Source organism: Lepidochelys kempii, chromosome 11 (genome assembly GCF_965140265.1).
Source record: "Lepidochelys kempii isolate rLepKem1 chromosome 11, rLepKem1.hap2, whole genome shotgun sequence".
Taxonomy (NCBI): Eukaryota; Metazoa; Chordata; order Testudines; family Cheloniidae; genus Lepidochelys; species Lepidochelys kempii.
In genome coordinates this window covers 68,538,592-68,558,379 of record NC_133266.1, presented here as the reverse complement: position 1 = coordinate 68,558,379, position 19,788 = coordinate 68,538,592, and the positions used below count along the sequence as shown (strand labels likewise).

The window sequence follows — 19,788 nt, the reverse complement described above, 5'->3', positions numbered from 1 at the left end:
AACCCCTTCCTAAACTCAACCAGACTTTCCACCTGCATCTCCAATCCTCGGATCTTTTCTTCCATCAGCTCTATCAGACGGCATTTCATGCAGACAAAACTCTTTCCAGGTACCCCCTCCAGGATCATGGACATACCGCAGCTTCCACATCCAGTCATCCTCATTGTGTCTTCCGTGACATGGGTCACTCCCACTGCTGCCTCTGTATCTGTCATAGCCTTCCCACCTCAATCCCGCTAATCTGGGAAACACAAACCCCACCAAAGCACCACCACCCACAGCAAAAACAAACCCCAAACATGCACCACAAGACAAACTCCCACTCAAACTCCCCTGTTACAGCTCTGTTTGCTGGCTCCTGCACCGCTGCAGCTGTCTGTGCTGCTGCACGACTGGCTGGCTATCTGTATAGGACCCCTAGTCAGAGAATCAGAACCAATCAGGCTCTCTAATCAGGGCTCAGCTTCTCTCCCAGCACAAAGCCCCTACAAGCCTCTACACATCCTTCTCTGATTTATAGGAAAGTTGCTCCCCCTACTGCCCAATGAAGTAGGAGCAATATCTATTCATTTTGACTGACCGTAAGGGCTTGTCAACACACTGAAATTGTATCACTTTAACTTTACTGATACAGTTACTGCTGTACAACTGGCTGAGGGGTTGTCATAACAGATCAACTCATTGGTTAGCCTGGTTCAGTCTGCTGCCTTCAGAAGTGGACAGTACCCAATGCTTCAGAGGAGACATCCTCAGTAGTGATCCCACCCAGCAGCACTGTGCTGTACTGCACAGCGCAATGTGGGGAATCTCTTTCTGGTGCCTCCAGGTGATTGTTCCTGAAGCGTGAGATAAATTATCCATCACGGGCCTGGTCTCCTTGGGCAGTCACTGAGTCCTGTGGAAGATGGATGCAAAGCACAGTCAGGCTGAGTTTGGAGCATTGTGCAGGCACTTTAGACATGTGTAAACAGCTACAGAAGGTGCCCAGCAATGGAAAAGCAGGCTCACATACTTGGTCTCACTGCACTGCTGCAGCAGTGAATCCCAGTGACTGCATGCTGTGGAGTTGGTTCCAAATGTCCCACCCTTTAGTTTTGTTGAGTGTCCCCTTTGTATCGTGCAATAGGCTGGCGGCGGGATGGAAGGGACAGATTTTCATTCACCCTTTAGAATTTCTAATACCTAAATTAAAAGCAAAATCACTGATATCTGAACATGTTAGAGACAAATCCTCAGTCGGTAAAAAAAGCTTGGCCAGAGTCAGAGTTATAACAGTTTACATGGGAAGTCAATGAAGGTACATTGATTTATACCTGAAGTCAGAGCTCTAACTTACAGCAGCTGAGGATCTGTCACTTCCAATTCAGCAAAGTACTAGCCAATGTTCTTAGATCCATATTATCCAGCAAAGCACTTAAGCCCCTGTTTAATTTTAAGGACATACTTAAGTCTCATTGAAGCCGATGGGTCATGGTCTTAAAATGCTTTGCTAATAAGGTAGGAACTGCTGAATCAAAACTTTATTGCTCAGGGTTTCCAGAAAAATAACGGACAGCTGAGTACATTTCTCCTTGTTAATTTTATTTGATGTCACCCTTCTCCACCTACTAGACAGAAGCTCTAATTAGCGAAGGGCCATTAGGTGCCCTGCAAAATCTCTCCAGACTTTGACTTTGAAGTTGGGTACACAAGGAACTGCCCATCTGGAGCGTACATCACTCAGCATAAGGCGTGCACAGTCCTCTCACAACTACCTGCTATTGGGAGTTCTCTTTCTTTTGGGTGTAACCCGTCTGCCAGGGTGTTGACACCAGCAACAAGCATTGGGTTCAAAAAGCTAGGAGTCCCTCTTCAAACTGGCAAAAACCACTGGCTCAAGCCCCATCCAGAGTTTCTGGAATCACTAAATACTTTCCCTAGGTATCCTCAATAGGGAACCATTCTCCATTGCGGGCAGTGGGCCTGGATATGAAACAAGGAAAACGTTAGGGGAAAGTAGTGTGAACGATTCACCCTCATGTCCAAGTGCCCCCTTGTGGTCACTCCAGGGTTAAGGTCTCATTTCCTCTCTTGGGCCTCTAAGGACTCCACCACAGGCTCCCCAGTCTCAATAATACCCATCCTTGGGGTCGGTTTATAATTAAAACAAGCTGCAAATAATCCATAACAAGTGTCCCAAAACATAGTCCATTTATCACACCCAGTGCACATAGTCCTTAAAATCCCATGACCTATAACCCATCAGCCTAGCACATACCACGCTCTGGTGTCTTCTACTGGGCCCAAGCCCTTCTTTGGCCCTCTCCCATCCTTTGGCCAGGACAGCCACCTCAGCCCTTCCAGCCAGAGTGCAGCCCTGCTCTCCCCAGCAGGAATCCCACAGCCTCTCGGCTGGGAGGCACTCAACCTCACTAGAACAGCATCCATCACTCGCCCGCTCCGTTAGCCTTTTCCCGCTCTCTAGTGTTCAAATATCGGCAAGAAAGCCCTTCCCCTGCTCCCCTGCCTTCAGCAGTCTGGCCCTTGGCCCCAGCTCTCCAGCATAGAGATGTCCGTGGGAAAGCTCCTCCTCTCTCTTTGGCCCTGGCTCTCAGCTTGGGGAGACCATCTGGCAAATGCCTCTGCTGCTCTCTAGCCTTCCTCCAGGAACCTCTTCCCTGGCTGATTCTCCCTGATCCTTTATAACCCCAGGTGCTGCCGTGCCCTCTTAATGGCTAACCTGGGAGCCCCTGTGCTGACACAGGGGAGCAGGACATACCTCATTTAAGAGGGCCAGCCACTGTATGACACACAGCAACGATACATTTACATGAATGATAAATAAAAACCTTCCCCCCCAGTAACTGTGCCAGTAGCCCAATACCAGCTCCCCAGCCCCCAGTAATGAATAACCAATAGATGAACATCCTTTACTACATTACTTCCTCCTTTTCCATCCACTAACCCCCACTTCTGGGTTTGTGTCAGGGGGTAGCGTGATCTCAGGGGCACTCGGACAAGCCTGTCTCCGGTCTCTTGGGAAGTGCTGTCTGGTCCTAACCTGAGGCACCACCACTTATTCCAGCCAATTCTGAGTCTGTAGCTAGGCTGACTTCCCAAACTATCACTGGAGGAGTTCTTGGTGGAAGGCTTGGGCAAATGTCGCTGTACTTCTCTCATTTCACCAACAGATGGGGACAGAGAGCGCCTTCCACTCTGGAGCCTCTGTTCGCTTGCAATTCTGAGTAAAGAGCTTGTGCCAGGGGTGGCCAAATGTACTGATCTTCCAAGTAAACCTTCAGAATACAACAACCTTCAGACATTCCAGAGCCAGGGTGCGCCTGCCGGGGCTTGGGGCTTGAGTCCTGAAGGAGGGGCCTGCCAGGGCTCGGGGCTTCAGGCATAGGCGCCGACTCCGTGGGTGCTCCAGGGCTGGAGCCCCACCCCCCCAGCTCACCTCCGCTCCGCCTTCTCCCCTGAGCGGGCCGACGCGTCCTGCTTCTCCCCCTCCCAGTGCTTGCGCCGCGGAACAGCTGTTTTGTGCGGCAAGCCTGGGAGAGGCAGGGCGGGCATTTGGGGAGGGATCCAATAGGGGCAGGGAGGGGGCAGATTTGGGGCGGGGGCAGGGGGGCATGAGCTCCCACTGGTGCCAACAAAAGTTGGCTCCTGTGGCTTCAGGCCCACTCCTGCTTAAGCCCCGAGCCCCAGCAGGTGTGCCCCACATGGCTGAAGGCTCAAGATCCCTCACCCTGCTGACCAGAAGCCCCTACCCCACCACCCTGCTGCAAGGCAGAGGTCTTGAGCTCCCCCACCCCCAGTCTGGTAGGTGGAGAATGGGGTGGGGGAACGTGGGGGGCTCCATGAGCTGCACTTCAATGGTAAAAGAGCTGCATGTAACTTGCGAGCCAGTTTGGCCACCCCTGGCTTATGCAGACAAAACAGCTCTGTGGTAATTCTTCCCTTTGCTCACCAAGAGATGGGAGAAGAGAATGCCTTCCCCTCCAGAATTACAGGCCACTGGGCTTACATATGCTTAATAGTTTACTGATCTTAGGCAAATGGGGCCCTATCCAATGCCCATCACAGCCAATGAAACAACTCCCATTAATCATTGGCTTGGGCCCAGGGCCAAATTAACCCATAGGCTAATAAGGCTATAGTCTTAGGCCTTCCTATTTTTAGGCCCTACTTTAGGCCCTCCTATTTTTAAGCCCTACTGTAGGCCCTCCATTCCATATTGAAGCTGAGCAATGGTAGCAGGACCATGGGAATTTTTTTGTCTCATTAGGTATTGCTTTGTACAAATTAATTCATCAAGATTGATTGATCAAGATTCAATCAAGATTCAATTAATGGTGGTTGTGATTTTGTCTTTGTGGGCTAAGTAAGTGTTTGTGGGCCCAAGACATATTGAATTTTGTACACAGTAGGCCTATACTGGCCAATAGGAACCATGTCAAAGAAAGGAGGATGGCAGAAATTGAAGGAGACCAAAGAAAGACGGCAAAGACAAGATGTAGTGCTGAAAGGAACTCCTTCTCTCCTAACGTTTTTTCCTCCTACTAAGTCTGGTGGTGAGGAAGTCCAGGCAAATACCAGCCCAAGTGAACCTGCTGCATCTGCGCCTGATGAAAAGGAACAGCCTCCTGTGATTTCTCTAGTTGCAGTCTCACCTCACTCCTCTCAAGGCTTTCCCAGTGATAGTAATACAAATATATCCTTCTTCAGTGATCCAGGTGACTAGGACATGACTTCTCAAGATCTCATGGCATATTGGACTGAGAAAGGCCCACAGAAATGCCAGATTTTAGATGCTGACTTTTCATTGACAAAGCAAGAGTACACCAATCAGAATTGTTATCTGACCAAATCAATGTTTGAATATGTGAAGCCTAACAAACAGATTGGCAAGTGAGAATGGCTCATCTATTCACCTTCTAAGAAGAAAGTGTACTGTTTTTATTGCAGCCTGTTTTCTGATTCCAAAAAGTAGGGAATGTTCTGCAAAGGTGTCAGTGATTGGAAGAATTAGTGCATACATTATCAATCATGCAATGATTGAGCAGCATTCATTGTCAGTTAGCAGCTACCATGCCTGAAAAAAGTTAGTGGCAGAATTGATACCCAAATGGAAAATGAGTTTTTGGAAGCTCGTGCTTATTGGAAGAACATTTTCAGATGCCAAGTTGAAATCATAGTTTTTCTTGCTGAGCGTGGCCTGCCATTCCTTGGTGTTCTAGAGCTAATAGCTAAGTTCGACCCTTTCTTAGCTCAGCACATCAATGAACACGCAAATCATGGAAAAGGCCATACATCATATCTATCAAAGACTATTTCTGATGAATTCATTGCACTGCAGGCAAAGAAGACACTATCAGCCATTGTAGATGAGATCAAAGATGTGGGATATTTTTCAGTGTCCATCGACTCAGCACCAGATGCGTCACATGTAGATCAGCTGACTGTCATCTTGCGTTATGTGCTACCCAGAGGACCAGGTGAGCATTTCATTACCTTCATAAACATCACCAGCCACACAGGGGAGAAACTTGCCTCACCGAAAGTTGATTTCCTCACCGAAAATGGGATTGACATCAGACTTTGTCATGGCCAAAGCTATGACAATGCAAGTAATATAAGTGGCAAATATTCAGGGACGCAGGCAAAGATAAAAGAGGGCAATGCTTTGGTTGATTACATACCATGTGCTGCCCACGCACTCAACCTTGTTGGCCAGTCTGCTGTGGACTGTTGTGTTGAAGCAGTTCCTTTTTGTGGATTTGTCCAAGAATTGAACAATTTTTTCTCTGCATCAACCAGTCGTTGGATGATTCTTAGAGACTCACCATGACTCAAGATCATCTCAGTGCTTTGTCCCTCTTGAGCATGGAGAATGAAATTGTCAGGTCTTTGAATTATGATGACATCATTCATGACTTTGTCACAGCTAAAGTGAGGGGGGGAAATTGTTTGAGTGAAGAATTGAGTGTCGTGAGAGTATAATAAACTTGTTAATGTGATATAAATAAATAATATGTAAATAGGTATGTTGATAAAAAATGTTTGATTACTTCATAATATTTTCTGTAGACTTAGGCCCTTCCCTCCCATTAGCCTTAGGTCCCTCATAACCTTAATCCGGTCCTGCTTGGGCCCACAGAAAATAAATGAAAAAACATAGAAAAACAGAAAAAACAACTGATGGGAAAATTTAAGCAATTCATATAGGGCCATATTTTCACAGCGACTCCATCCCTGCCTCTAAATTCATGCACTCAAAAACTAGTGTATACTCATGAAAACTGGGTAACTTGCACGTGCACAGTGTGGTCCTTTTGGCTGTGCAATAGTGGAACACAAGCTTTAAAGGCTGTCTTTGCAAAGTGACTTCACAGTATCCCGGAAGAGAGGTGTGAAATGGATGGCTGTCATGGCAAGTCAGTCTCATGGATGTGTGGTGTGTTTACAAAACTACTCACATACAACTATTGGGAAAAATGAAAATTGCAAAACCAAGGGACAGTTTATATAATTTTTTTTGACTGGTATGCTCATCAAGGCCCTGATACAAGGCCCACTGAAGTCAATGGGAATCCTTCCATTGATTGTCCTGGGCTTTGGATCAACCCCAAAGGGACACCGCAGTGAACACAAGTATAGTCCCAACTCAAAGCACTGGCACATACTAGTAGGGTTTATTTATGCATTTAAGGAAATGGAAGACAGGAAACCTACAAACTGGATTGAGTTCTAACTGCTCATCGATAGCTGCTATGGACTTTGATTTTCTCTTGTGTTTATATCAGCTCCTGGATGTTAGATTCTCAAGGACTATGAAACTTTGGCAAAAATAGTAAACCAATGGCATCCAGGAAACTACAGCTGTTTGGATATTATTTCTTTGTTCCTGCCCTGTCTCAATCATCTCTCCCTCACACACCTTTTCAACAAGGTATCATTATAGATCAAGGATCAAGGACAATGCCTAGATTAGAGTCCTTGGGCCAAATACTCAGCTGATGTAAAAGACCATAGTTACACTGGCAGTAAATGCTATTCTGTTTTACATCCACAGAGAATGTTCCCTTCAACTCTTAGCACGCTGCCATAAATTGAGCCAATGAATCAAAGTAGGGGGCATGTACTGAACTGTGTAAGCTTGGCTTAGGGCATTACATTCTAACATTTCCGTGAAGCAGGCCCGCTCTGTGTGAATAAGTCTTTAATCAACAACTAAATATAAAAGACAGGTCTTTACATTTGATCAGCAGAATGGATTGGCCCCAGGGTCCTGTGTGGTTCATCTGCTGTGCACCCTCCTACCAGACATACTGATCCATTTCTAACAGCTATCAGCCATACCACTTTGTCCATTTTTATGGCTAAGACCTGAGGCAAAGATTTTTACATTAAGCTGCAGTAGTGAGACTGGTCTGAACAGTGTAGAGTTTGTCAGAATTGACAGTCCACTTGGGATTTAATGGCATTTATTGCCTCTTTAATTTTAAAATGAATATATTCATGGGGTTGGACTCTCAGCCGATGTAAATTGGTGTATGCCTTCTAATGAATCATGTTTACTCCTTATAAATAGAAAATTAATTCTCACGTATTGCATTGGACTATGGCTGTGCTATAAGCCCATAGGCTATCATTCTTCTGGACTTGTCAGTTGCCTCATTGAGGTGCCTTAAAAGTCTTAACGAGTTCTCCATTCTCTCTAATCCTGAGACATTTAATCTTCCTCTAATCACAGCTCCCTTTAATAAAGTTGCAGGGCCTGACTGACCACTGAGTTACAGCAGTTTATACCATTGCACTGCCATGGGGGCAGAGGCATCCACTGGAGGTACACTAGCATAAAACTTGTGGTTCTATGGATTCAAACATTCTGAGGTTAGAAGGGGCCATTATGATTATCTGACCTCCCCTAGCATTGTCTGACCTCCTGCATCTCACAGGCCACAGAATTTCACCCAGTGATTCCTGTACTAAGTCCAAGAACACAGGGCGGGACTAAAGAATGTCTTTTAGAAAGACATCAGATTTTGATTTAAAGTCTCTAAGTGATGGAGAAATGACCCATCCCTTGGGAAGGTTAATTACCCTCTCTGTGGTAAATCAGGCCCTTAGACTGTATTTGGACATTGCTCAGTCTGGGTCACCTTTTAATACAAGCTCATTCAAAATGTGTCCAGTAGCCTGCTGTAGACCTAATAAACGAATGCCAACCTTAGATACACAAGTTCTGAAACCACCTGATTAACTATGGTTTATAATGGAGGCTGTTTTTATAGAAAAAAGTGTAGATGGACACATTCTTGTCTAAACATCCCTATCTGCCCTATGATAATAAGTCTCTCTCTCACACACACTGCTGTGTATCTTTGCAATCAAACAGAGGGATTATTCTGTGATACAAAATGAGTTATAAGGGGCATTGATTGGACTAACACCTGGCATTCCTTGTATTGCAATTAATTTCCAGGGGATAGGATTTGGAGACTGAGGAATGCTCTTAATCAGTGATATTACCTCAGTTTGCCAGTACTGGAAAATATTTACTGAGGTTTTAAATGAATACACTGGAAGTATATCTCTTCCTTAATTCTTAGTCCTCAAAAATCAAGGTGAACTGAATGATCATTTGAGCCCTGGCTTCCTGTACAGAGGACAGTAAATCTAGGGAGAAAACCCAGTGGGACACAATAGAAGGGCCTGGCAGTAATGCTGGACATGATCCCTTCACTTTTATAGTCCCCCACCCTTGCCAAGAATGGTTCTAGGTAACAACATGACTGGTGACTTCCATTCAGCCATTCTCTATTTCCCACAGCTGGACACAGGATACTGGACAAGGGGATCTGATACAGTGTGACTATTCTAAATTCCTATGTTTATATAATCTCATTTGAGTTGTTTGATTTTTTACTCCAGGGCATGTTCCTAAAAGCTTAGTTCACATTTTAGTAATGCTGCTGCATATGTCACAGCCTATTTGTGCATCGGTACCTGATTCTTCAAGGCTGTGCTTTGCATTGTCTACCAAGAATGGCTATCAGCAGCAGTAAGTGTGGCATCCCAGGTGTTCTACTGATCGTTTCAGAACGCACGGCACCACAACATTTCCACTTATTTCCCCAGCAACAAGAGTCAGCCTTAGTTATAAATTTTACCCCCATTCTTCCTAAAAGCCTTTAGCAAGGCTGTATAAACATTGACCTGAACTAGATAAATGCATGGAAGATAGCCACTGATGAGTCCTCCTATCCTATCCTATCAGCCAGGATGGGCCGGGATGGTGTCCCTGTTTGCCAGAAGCTGGGACTGGGCGACAGAGGAATGTATCACTTGATGATCACCTGTTCTGTTCATTTGCTTTGGGGCACCTGGCATTGGCCACCATCAGAAGACAGGACACTGGGCTAGATGGACCTTTGGTCTGACCCACTATGGCTGTTCTTATGTTCTAATTGTATTTGGGGGCGGGGGGGAGTAGGTAGGGGAGAGGGGGCGAGAATTTCCTTTCACTAGTATTAAATTTGAGCCTCACAATTAAAATTTTCTCTTTCACTCAGGTCAATTATTCAGTGCACATGGAAGAAGAATTGCCAGAGCATGTTGCATTTTAACAAAGAGTTAATGGCTCGGCATAAGGAGGTAAATGACCTCTCACTGCACCATACTGAAAGAAACAGACAGCACACTGCCACAAGAGACAATGTGAGGCTTGCTTCAAGAATCTTCCAGAGGGCAGTTACTATAAAATATCCATCTTCCTACAGCATAAATCACAATCCCTGCTTTCCAGATGCTTTGAGAGCCAACGCAGAGGTTAGCAGCTGCATCCCACTGCTGTTCATTGCCTCCAGACTTTGAAAACTAGTCTGGCAGTTTGATCCATACAATTAGTTAATCAATTTACGGCTTGGTTTGGTGGAAAAAGTAAGGACCTGATCCAAAGTTAGTGGTACCACTGACTTCACTGGCCTTTAGAATTGGGCTCTCGTGCATTAGCACACGAGACACTGGTTCAAGGGTGACACTAATGACTGGGCCCTTCTTGTCCGAGGCCACAGAAGGTTAGAGGAGACACATTTATACTCCAGTGATGCAGGGGAGGAATAAAGAGGGTATCAAAGCACAGGCCCCGTCTGGGAAAAGGGCTCTTGAATCAGTAAAAGTATTACTAGTGTCTCTGGTCTGCGCTGTTCCTGAAAGGTGAGCCATCAAAATTATTTACACTTCAAATTGATGAGGCCACGTAGCGTGCAATAAAAAGGAGGAAATGGTAAAGGTTTGTTCCCCTCATGCATCATTTGCAGTTGGGAAGACGCACCCTGTGGGTCATTTAAAGCATGATATGTAATGAGCTCTGCAATATTTCAGCTTATCTTTATTATCTGCTTTTATGATCCCACTATGGCTTACACGTGGTTCTTCTGAGACTGCTACCTTTTTCTTTTGTTCTTGAACAGGGGGAAAAAAACCTAGGAAGATTTATTAGCATGAGAAAGAGCAAAGGAATTTGAAACATCTCATTTTAGTTGGGTATTTTTATATAGTTCAGTTTCCGTCTAAAGGGCAACAGTTTAAATTGATAGAGAATGTATTCCCCAGGTTTCTGAGCACTGTTAAAGACTTCTACAATGGTGGAAAGTCTCTTTGGCAGAGAAACGAATCAACAAATCAAGGATTTTTCGGTTCGCTAGAGCCCATCCAACTGTTATTATTTGTATTACAATAGTGCCCAGATGTCTGAACTGTCATGGCTGGGTATACACACACATAGTAAGAGACAAGCCCTGCCCCAACGAGTCCATAATCCACTCAACACACAACTGGTGTGTGTGTTGGGGGAATCAGAGGTACAGACAAACCGACTTGCCCATGGCCATACAGCAGGTCAGTGGCCATGAACAGAACAAAGGTGTCTCAAGTCCTGGTCCAGTGTCGTGCCTGCTGGACCATACTGCCTCCAATTATTTACTGCAAGTAAATTATTATTGTTCATTCTGTACATTACTGTAGCGCCTAGGAGCCAAACCCGAGACAAAAGCCTTTGTACTAGGTGCTGTACAAACACTAGGTAAGAAACAGTCCCTACCCCAAAATGGGAGGTTATATTACCTCTGTAGTTGGCACTGGTAGAGTATAGTGTCCAGTTCTGGGGTTCACAATTCAAGAAGGATGCTGATCAATTTGAGAGGGTTCAGAAAAGAGCCAGAAGAATGATTAAAGAATTGGAAAACATGCCTGATAGTGATAGGTCCAGGAACTCATCTGGTTTAGCTTCACAAAGAGCAGATGTAAACAGGTGACTGATCATAGTTTAACTACCTACAATGGGAACAAATATTTAATAATGGGGCCTTCAATCTAGCAAAGATATGACAAGATTGAATGGCTGGAAATTGAAGCTAGACAAATTCAGATGGAAATGAAGTGCAAATATTTAGCAATGAGGATAATTAACCATTAGAACTTACCAGGGGTGATGGTGAATTTGCCATCACTGGTAAATTTAAAATCAAGATTGGAAGGTTTTTTAAAGGATATGCTCTAATTCAAGCAGGAATTAATTCAGGGAAGTTCTATGGCCTTTGTAATGGAGGTGGTCACACTAGATGATCCATGAGGTCTGCTACAGAACCAGAAATTGAGCCCAAATCTCCCAAGTTCCAGTCCTCTGCTTTAACCCTCAAGAGTAACCTTCCTCTCTGTTACCTAATACATTTAGCCTCTTTATCTGTTTATGAATGTGTCACGAGCTGTTTAAAATTTTCATTTGATATTTGAAGTTATCCGCTGAATAATTTTTGCAATTCATTGTGACTATTTGATGCCCAATGCTGGACATGTAGATCACATGTTACTGCCTTGTTTCCCTCATGGGATGAACTTGTCTCCTAGAATTAGGCTTCCAGTACAAATACTCACATTTGCCTTTCTAGTCTGTCAATCTAGTACTTCTCTGGTGGTTAGCTGATTCCTGCCACTCACACTCCAACTGTGATGCAGAAGATATTTCATTGCATGCATATCCCTTATTGATCCCAATGGGCCAGATTCTGATACCTGTTGTATTAATTTAGATGCGTCCAAAGAGTTAAAATTGTTAACATGACTCTGAAACTTTAAAACATTAAACAGTTGTAAACAAAGTTTGGGGCTGGGTAGACAGCGAGCTCAGCTTGCTTAGTACCATGGTGAACACCATTAAAAATCCCTTTTTAACCTTTAATTAAATATACAGAAAAGAAAGATAAACAGCTACAGTAGCTGAAGTGTAAACTATTAAATAAGGCTTTCATCATAACAACATCCCTTGTTCCCTTTAGAAGGGAAAAAACCCCTTGTTTAGCAGTCTTTTCATTGGTATTGGAGATAATAATAAGTGTCTTTTCTGGGGAAAAGAGAAGAGAGTTGAGATGGGCTGAGCTGTCATTACCCTAACTCATGCTGGGTAGCACCATACTCAGTAGTCCCAGTGACTTCAGTAGGATTATTGGTTTAACATGAATTAGGGTATCAGAACCTGCCCCTTACACTGCAAAGAAGAGTGAATGGGACTGTACTGAGTGGCTTTCTACAAATGATTGGCTGTTTCTTATGCTGTAAGCACAGAGCACGCAGTCTGTGGACGGTACCTTGGAAACGTCTGTGATCTTTGAAGTTTCTCTTATGTGCAGCACTGTCTGCAGTCTTGTCACTTGAGTTTGCATAACAGGAATCCCTGTCCATAATTCCTGGCTCGGCAGCACGGAGACAGAACTGGGTCTGTGAAGAGAGTGAAGAGCACAGATACTGCAAAGCACTTCACGGTGACTCACGGCCCATCCATAGTTTAACAGCCATATTTTCATCTGCTTACCATAAACGTTTATACTGTATTTAGAAATCCGAGCCAGCTCCGATCCTCTTCGCTTTGACACCTTGCTTAGGTTTATTCAGATGATACCCTGGCTTCAGAGACAAGCCTCCCTCATTTAGGCCCTGTCTGTCACAGGGTAGCTGGTCCCTGCAGATGGATGACGCTCAGTGCCCCAGGACCAGAGGAGGTGAATCCAATCCAGCCAATTAAAGAGGGCCGAGCTACACCTGGGCCTATAAAGGGCTGCTGGGCCAGAGGAAGGACTGAGACAGGCCAAGCCCTGGGGAGTGAAGACCACAGCAGAGCAGAGTTAACTCCTGTGGTGGGTCCCTGAGGCCAGGGACTCAGGGAAGCAGCCCCTGGCTGCTGCTTCAGGAAGGGAGCTGAGCCAAAAGAGGGCTGGGAAGCTGCCTCAAGCTGGAATGCCAGAGACTCCTGGGAGGGGTGGCCCTGAAGCCTGGGGCCAAGGATGGAGTTTCTGCTTGTTTGATAACCTCTGTTAAATGTAACCCTTCTGCCCGTCAGAGTTGGCAGCAACAAGGGCCGGGTTCAATATCTAGGGGTTCCATTCCAATAACACAATGCAAACCGGCTCGAGCCCCCACCCAGTGACCTGGGACAAATATATACCACCCCCGCTGGGCGCCTCCAAGAGGCAATACTTCCCCTCTCGCAAGCACATAGTCTGAGTGTAGCAAAAGTCTTTTAATAACAGAGAGAAACAATGTGGCATTATGTTGGGGAAACACCACCAACCGGATTCATAACACAACCCATGAGCAAAAGCAACCCCACCCCAGGCAAATTGGGGCATGCCCTTTTCCCTTTGGTTCTTGAGTCCAGCAACCCCAAAAGTCCAATGCCCCAAAAGTCTCTGTCCCTGGTCAGGGCAGCCCCAGAGTTCGAAAGTTTATCGGCGGAGCTTTACCTCCCAACCTGGGTGGAAATGGGACGGGGGTAAGAGGCACCTTACGTGATCTGAAGCTGACCGCCCCATAGCTCCATAGCGGCGCTCCGCTCCGCTCCGCTCCGCCAGCCGCCCCACAAAACTCCTTCGCGCAGCTGCACTCCGCTCCGCCAGCCGCCCCACGAACTCCTTTGCTCAGCTGCGCTCCGCTCCGCCAGCCACCCCACGAACTCCTTCGCTCAGCTGCGCTCCGCTCCGCCAGCCGCCCCACGAACTCCTTCACTCAGCTCCACGGCCCACAAGCAGCTCCTGCCATCCACACACTGCTCCATGTCGAACTGCTTCACCAGCCGTCCCGCAAACTGCTCCACAATATATCTTCAGGCTCCCCCACTACTTAACACAACACTCAGTGATTTCAGCTCTTAGGTGAATTCAGCTTGTAGTAGGGGAGCCCCAGTGCTAGTGCACTGTCAGCCCAAAGTGAGCTCAGCAGCCTATAACTAGACTTCTAATGAAATCAAAATTAGCTCTGATATTCCACAGTGGAGAGAGGAGGAAGTGCAATCAGCATGTAAGGCCCTCACCAAGGGGCCCATGCCACCAAGTATTAATACTTGTCCCCAGCCTCTCTTCATTCACACAGTTTTGGAACCCATGACCCTTGCCTAGCGAGTGCTACTTAGATGATGGTGAATCCCTCCATCGTAACAAAAGGCCAAGTACAGTTCCAAGCACAGTTCCCATAATCAGGGTAATAACAATTTATTCTTCCTGCCCCAATAACAGAGACACTGGGGATCCCACAGCAGCCAAAGTGACCATTTGGGCAGCTATGGTCTCATTCTAGGCGTGGTGGGTGTGCCTATGCAAATGAGATCGGCCCCTGAAGTTCTTTTCCACAACTTGCCACACCTCACCACCAGATGTCAGGGTGGAGCTCATCCTGACACTGCTTACATAAAGAAATAAACCTCCTTGACTGAGACTGGGTGTGGCGGCGCATGCTTTGGAGACAGGGAGAAGCTCCAGCCCTGGTGACCGGCCCAAACCCTGTAGACGCTGACAGCTCAGCTCCACTCCTCTTCAGGAAAACGGAACCAACTGTGCCCTCGCTGCAGCTCTGCCATGTGTTGTTAAAGAATCACCTGGCTTCATTTATACATCTTCTGGGGTCTGCCCTGATAGTCCTCCAAGGTCATCCGGTCACCACGTCTAGCTGAACTGAAGGGCCTGTCTTCCATTCTCACCTTCTGCTGCTTGGGACAAGATGTATCACCCCTCCTTCCAGACTCTCTCGTTCCTAAGACCTCCAAGATGGTGTATGCTTCTGATTCACCTCTTTCTTCTTCCACTACTTCTCCATTGCCTCCTTTGGGGACTCTTCCTCCACTGCTCTCCCACTCCCTGCAGGAATCCCTAAGGCAGCCTGTCCTCTGCTCCCTTTATACTTCATCCCTTGGTGACCTCATCTGCTCCCACAGCTTTAACTATGACTTCTCTGGGGACAGTTTACAAGTCTGCATCTCCATCTTTACACCGTTCAGTCGCAGGTCTCTGATAATCTCCCTGACATCTCACCCTGGATGTAAAACACCAACTCAACTGAGCATTGAACCTAAGCCTTCCCTCTGCCAGGGCCGGTTCCAGCTTTTTTGCCACCCCAAGCGGTGAAGAAAAAAAAAAAAACAACCCGACTGAGCTGCTGCCGAAGTGCCGCCGAAGTGGAAGGGAGGGAATGAAGGACCCGCCGCCGAAGACCCGGACATGCCACCCCAATAACTGATGGAGTGCCGCCCCTTTCTATTGGCCGCCCCAGGCACCTGCTTCCTTCGCTGGTGTCTGGAGCCGGCCCTGCCCCCTGCTCTTCATCACGCTCCCTTGGCATGTAAGCTAGCAACCTTGCTGTAGCATGGTCCAATGGATAGGGCCCCAGACTGAGAGTCAGCAGACATGGGCTCTGCCACTGACTTGCTGTGTGATCTTGAGAAAGCTTCTGAACATCTGTTTCCCCATCTGCAAAATGAGGCTAGGGGTACACAGCTCCCTTTGTAACTCAGACTGAGATCTGTGAATCATATCATAACTGAGTATTATATACAGGCACACCAAATTCCAGTGAGCTGTTACATCTGAATTTCATTAAATGCTCGAAAGCAATGTGTAGCAGCGGTGTTTTCTGTCGATTCCTTCCTTTCATCTCTTTCTTTTGGTGGAACAGACAGAATTTTCTATGATTCTCTAACAGATAAAACAATATCTATGATTCTATAATTTGATTATCTTGTAATTTCTATGAATCATGAATCGGCACTGAAGAGTTAATAAAAACCACACAAACACTCTGCAACAATCTGGACAATGACATGTAGAGATATGACTTGACATGTAAAATAACTATAATCAGCATGATTTATTGATTATACCCCAGTATATGACAGGAACTAACTTTGTTGTTTATTAAAATACTGACTCAAATTGATTAACAATCTAATATATCGCAGGGAAAAATAATCCAAAGCACATATACTCATTTTGAGAGGGATGCATGGAAAGCAACTACTTATGATAGTGGGCAGTATATTAGACATGCGTTTGCAGGGTGATATGGGTAGAAAAAAGGCCAGTTCAAATTTGAGCCCAAATGGAGGAGATCAAACCTGTAGTCACTGATAATGGGAAATACAGTTTTTCAGTGCTAGGGCAGCAGAGAGAAGGGGTGGTCCAATGTTTAGGGCACTAACTTAGGACTCAAGATACCTGGAGTCAACTCCCTGCTCTGCCATTGACTTCTTGGGTAACCTTGGGCAAGTCATTTAGCCTCTCTGTGCCTGAGTTCCCCACCTGTACAATGGGGATAATAGCACTGCCCTACCTCACAGGGTTGTTGTTAACATATTTTTCCTCACAACTAGGAACAGAAACTACAGTAATGAGGCCATATAAGTAGTATAGATAGATAGTTCAAATCCAGCACAGGGAGTGGCTAATGTAGGATGGCTTTTGGGTGGCCTGTGTCAAATGACATGGTGGACTCAGTGCAGCTCTCTGTGCTCAGGTGTCCATACCACAAAATCCACTATTGGGTGAGCTTCTATGGCCTGTGTCATGCAAATCAGACTAGATGGTAATAATGGTCCCTTCTGGCCTTAAAATCTATGAATGAATATGGCACTAGCTGGCAACCTTCATGGCAGCTCAGCACTGAGGCTGAGAACTGGATGGATGTGGAAGTGGAAGTGGAGCTACTCTCTTACTCTAGAGGTTGTCCCAGCAGGTCTGGTTTGGGGCACATTGGAGGAGCACTGGGGAAATCTTGCATTGCCTCCACCTTTGTTGCACCTCTTCTGAATGGACAGCTTCAGTTTCCTGGATGGTAAACCTTTCTCCAGCATTAAATTCACCATACCACATTTTAAGTGGATGGTTATGAACTAACAAATCCTAGAATAATAATAATAATAAAATAAGTGGCAACTCCTCTTTTTCCTCCCCTTTTAATTGTGCTTACGTAGTGTCTGAAAAATATATGACATATGATATCTGCTTGCATAAGCAAAACTGAAATAGTATCAGGCAGATATAGTACTAAAGCTAAATGAGCGTTCATGCTGCATACAGCCAACTGCAATTAGTGGAATTACTTTTGGGTTTTTTCGGTCTGACATTTGATGGTGTGCTCTGAAGTACGATCAAGTACTCCACAATTAGCGTTGCCAATTAAATTAAGAGCAAAAGATCAACTTAATTCATTTTTTTACAAGCCATCCCTCTTCCATGCTGACTCGTGAAGGGCATATCCGTGGTAAGAAAGGAAGAAAATAAGAGTAAGTGACCTAACCCAAAGCCCTGAAGACAATGAAAAGCCCTCCATTGCTTTCAAGGGGCTTCAGATCAGGCCTTTAGTCTCAGAAATCAAAGGCCCATTGGCATGGCTGCAAAGGAATAAACCAGAAACAAGTAGTTGCACTGTCATAGAAGTACCATAGATATCAGGGTTGGAAGGGACCTTAGGAGGTCATCTAGTCCAACCCCCTGCTCAAAGCAGGACCAATCTCCAATTTTCCCCCCAGATCCCTAAATGGCCCTCAAGGATTGAGTTCACAACCCTGGGTTTAGCAGGCCAATGCTCAAACCACTGAGCTAGCCCTCCCACGCCCTGCAGTTGCTCTCCCCGCTCCACTCCAAAAGCCAAAGCAGAGGAGGATGCCGGTTGGACGCTGTGCTCAGACAAGCCTTGGGTGAGATGGTTCTACTGAACTGGAGTAAGAGCCTCATAACAGGTCCACAGCAAAACAATTGTCTTTCAGTTCAATGCCATACACATTCAGCAAGGCAGCACTTCCATTACTTGGGTGGGACGTCACCTGCCTTCCACAGCCAGACATGGGTTTCTCCATCAGGTTGACTCTCCTCTCTTCCAATACACGAGTGAAATCCTGGCCCCACTGAAACCAATGAGAAAGCTCCAATTGACTTGAATGAGGCCAGGACTTCTCCATAAATATTTTTACATGTCAGTGTAATTTCTCCACGCACGCAGGTCTGCAGTTTTACAACAATCAATGGCACACAACACAGCTCACCTCAGAAAGCAAAAGAGGCAATAAGGTAACTGTTAATCATTAGTTAACTCATTAGCTATTGAGCTGTCAGTGCTCACCTCCAATTGGCCACTGATGCCAGCTCCACTGACCACTTGTTCAATTGTCAAACAAGTACGCTCTCGTGCTTTCTGCCACACTGCCCAACACGAGTGGGAGGCACTCCCTGTAATCAGCCACTACACCACCTCATTATTCTTCTGCCAACCCCTCCTCACAACTCTCCTTTGCCGTGGTGCCTACAAAAACCCTGACAACAGATAGCTGTGGGTGTGCTGAGACTACTACCTATCATATTAACATGGCCTCTGTGTTTTCTTGTACTCCCGTCTGTTTTCCTCTATCCACTTATTGCCTCGTCTTCATCTCCAGCTGCTGTATAGTTCTGACTCCCAGCTCAGGCAGACGTATACGTACTAGCTCTGCTGGGGCCACCAGGCTAAAGACAGCAGTGTGGCCAGGACGGCATGGGCAAAGGCTCGGGCTAACCACCCAAGTACATACATAGGATGTTAGATGAAACTGTACTCAGGCGGCCAGCCCGAGACGCCACCCATGCCACTGTGGTCACACTGCTACTTCTAGCATGCTACCTTGATCCGAGCTAGCTCACGTATGCCTGCATGAGCTGGGAATTATACCTCCCAGCAGCAGAGTAGCCATACGCTTAGATTGTAATCTCCTTGGAGCAGGGACCATCTGTTTGCTCTGTGTTTGTACAGTGCTTAGCACAATGGGGACCTGATCCGTGACTAAGGCTTCTAGGGGCGATGGTAATACACGTATAAATAATAAAGATGCTGCTGTGACTTAAAAGTGAAGTGATAACACTGTATATAGGACAGAGCCTTTTAGCAGAAAAGCTGAGAGAGCAAAGTGATTTTCACAAACATAAATTAAGGATCATAAACCCATTTAAGGTAATCCAGTATTATCCCATTTTACTCAAGCAAATAAGTTACAGGCCCTTATCTTATCCTTATCTACATTGAACTCTTACTCACATGAGTAACGCAATTCACTTCAGTGGGATTACTCAAATCAGCAAGACCCAGATCCTCAAAGGGGGTGTTGGGCAGCTAAACTCCTTTGAGGATCCGGGCCACAGCGCTCCCCAAATGCGAATGAGGGTTGTGTAAATCGGCCCCTTAACTCGTGAGGAAGACAAGCCAAGCCTCCTGAGTTTAAATCTTCCTCAGACTGGGGAAAGGGCACTGCCTCCCTCTCTCTCCTCGCATAGCTAGAGAGCTGCCAACACTGGGGCGGGGGCAGCTCACGGAGGGGAGTCACTTCGCTGGGGCTACGCGCGCCTGCCAGGCTGAGCAGCGCGGCCTGGTGGCCCGGGGCTGCCGCTGGACCCGTTTATCGCTCCGCCAGGCTGCGGCCTCGCTGGCTCGACCCCGGGCCAGCCGCGCGGCGGGGCC

The 19,788-nt window shown here is 46.2% G+C and overlaps 1 long non-coding RNA gene across 1 annotated transcript; it reads right to left on the bottom strand.

The window, feature by feature from the left end:
- Positions 1-654: 654 nt before the first annotated feature.
- Positions 655-19,626, bottom strand: LOC140895883 (uncharacterized). Its single transcript, XR_012154384.1, has 4 exons — positions 19,369-19,626; positions 12,630-12,759; positions 11,920-12,057; positions 655-895 (listed from the first exon to the last, which is right to left on the bottom strand). It is a non-coding gene; the product is annotated as an uncharacterized lncRNA (long non-coding RNA).
- Between the last annotated feature and the right edge of the window lie 162 nt (positions 19,627-19,788).